This window comes from Mesoplodon bidens (genome assembly GCF_964165515.1).
Source record: "Mesoplodon bidens genome assembly, contig: HAP1_SCAFFOLD_53, whole genome shotgun sequence".
NCBI lineage: Eukaryota > Metazoa > Chordata > Mammalia > Artiodactyla > Ziphiidae > Mesoplodon > Mesoplodon bidens.
The window spans coordinates 2,363,874-2,366,692 of NW_027671920.1; positions in this window are offsets into that span (position 1 = coordinate 2,363,874).

Consider the following 2,819-nt stretch of genomic DNA (forward strand, 5'->3'; position numbering starts at 1 on the left):
GACTTACATTTGATATTTCCTTCACTTTACTGTAAGCAAGTTCAGTGAACACGTCTGTCTTATTTGTCAGGTCAACATTAGAGAAATGAAGTGATTTATTTCCACGGATGTACATCGAATACTCTTGGCTGAAGCTTCAATCGTGTTTTGAATGCTTTTCCATTGAAAATGATACCTCTCTTTCAGTTCCCCCATTTCTGAGAAGTATAAAATCTTATAATTTATTATTACCAAAGGGGAAAGGTAGGAGAAGGGATAAATTAACAGTTTGGGATTAACACATACACACTGCTATGTATAAAATAGATCATCAACAAGGAACTACTGTATAGCACAGGGAACTACACTGAATATTTTGCAATAACCTATAAGGGGAAATAATCTGAAAAAGAATATATATATATTTATTGACATCATCTATCAATGACAGATAAAATGTAACCTAAGCAAGGCCGATGGTGAGCGCTTCTGACCCTGAAGATTTCAATCATCTAAAGTTTGGGCTCTGCATATTTCCCAAGGCTCCTAATGGACATACGTGCAGCCGTAGCTTAAAAATTCCCCAGTTTGGGGTTCGGGGAGGCACTGATTTGGAAAAATCCCTGATGTTCTCCTTACATGCACGGGACCCTTCCTACAGCTAAAACATGCCTGCCACACCTAGAGGATGGTACACCGTTTGATCGGAAAGAGTTTGGAAAAGGCACCTCATCTCCTCATTGCCTGGCGCTCGGGTTCACCCCTCCAGCATCTTTCCTAACAATCTCCTCACTTGGGGATATCAGCACAGTCAACATCCTATTGCACACTGTTTGGAATTTGTCTAGAGGATGAAGCGGAAGGATGAGAAAAATTTAGAGACAAGTCTTAGGTGATCAGACAGGCACATGCCACTCTAATTTCCAATCCAGAAGACAAATTCATCAAAGGCTAGATTTGCCCACGGAAACAAAATAGGGCTAGAGGAAATCCCGCTGTTTTGTGTCCAGTTTCCAAAAACACAAGTTGAAAAATGGAACTCAGGGTCACTAAAATTCATGAAACAGCAGAGTTGAAATTATCTATCGTCAAAAAATATCTTGAGGTAAGCCACAGTAAAAGACTTGTAAGCAAGGGAGAGTGGCTGGAAACATATTTGAAGAGGTAGAAAGGACTCCCCATTAAAGCACAAGAAAAGGGGCTGAACATCGCCAATGATGCAGTTGGCCCAAAAGGGCGTATGCATTTTTTTCTGAATATATTCAAGTAAAGGCCATACACACTTTTGATCCAACCAAACAGGTGGGCACTGGAAATCAATACTACAAAATGTATCACTTCACATCAGTCAGAAGGGCCATCCACATAAAATGTAAACACCAGAAATGCAGGACAGGGCGAGGAGAAAAGGGAACCCTGTGAGGCTGATAGTGGAAATGTAATTTGCCAACGGCCACTCTGGAGAAGTGTATTGTGTTTGCTAAAACATCTAAAGAAATGAGCTACAGAGCATAGGGCACTTGCACTCATGGGCGTATACCTTGGGAAAAACAATAATCAACAGAAAACAGGCACCCCAACGTTTACCACCTGTCTGTTAAAAAGGGCCTCCACTTGGATATAACCTAAATGTCCCTGGAAGGATAAAATGGATAAAAGAGATGGGGTACTTATGTAGAGTGGAATATTACTCATCCAGAAATCAATGAAATGAGGCCAGTTGGAACAACTCTGGAGGAGTTACATACAATCATTCTAAGTGACATATGTCAGAAAGAAAAAGACACATATCATAAGATGTCACTTAAAGGTGGAATCAAAAATGGCTACACATGAAATAAACTACAACACAGAAACATAGTCAAATATGTAGAAAATAGACATAAGGCTGCTAAATGGGAAAGGTGGGGAATGGTGAGGTATTATCCAGGAGGTTGAAATTAGCAAAGTTACCATTCCAAGTATCAAATTGAATAACTGAAAAGGCCTACACAGTACCTCAAAGAACTGAACTCAGCTCACTCAAGTAACTGGAAAATAATACATATGACTGGTAAGCATCTGAAAAAAAATTTATTGTTGTCTCACAGTACATGAATCAAGTGGATGTACAGCAGCAAAAAACAGAGCTTTGAAAATCAGCTGTAACCAATATAAAAATAAATTTAAAATATATTTATAAAAACAGTGAGACACAAAAATTCTTACAACTTTTGTTGAAGGGCTATGATGTAACATAGATTGAACACATGTAGACCCACAGCAGGATGATATATAAGGCTGGAAGCTATGCACACTAAGAGATGTTAGAGAGGCTGGGTGAGGAAATGCAGACCTTTTAAATACTGCCTGGTACCCATACCATGGGTCCCAAATCCGCAGGTTCATGGGAATATTCTGACAGCGAAAATATGCCTGGGAAACCGAGATGAATGTACACCGTGTGCTCAGGAAAGGTGTCTAAAATGCACCTCATTTTTGATCTCCTGTTGCAGGGGTTCGCCATTCCAGCCACATTACTAACAATCTCCCCACATGGAGAATCAGCACCTTTAACCTCCTGTGTCACACAGTTTGCAATTTGTGCAGAGGATAAATGGGAAGATGGGGAACCAATGAGAGATTAGGTGTAGGGGTTTTGACAGGCACATGTCACTCGAATTTCCCATTAGGAAGAAGAATTAAACAAAGGCTCAGCCTGCCTCCTCAGAACCAGAATAGGACCGGAAGCAATCCAATGGTTTGGCGGCCAGCTCACAAAAAGCGAGTTGCAAAATGGAGCTCAGGAGCAGACAATTCAAAGACCTGCAAAGATATAAATGATAACCAACGTCCAAAAA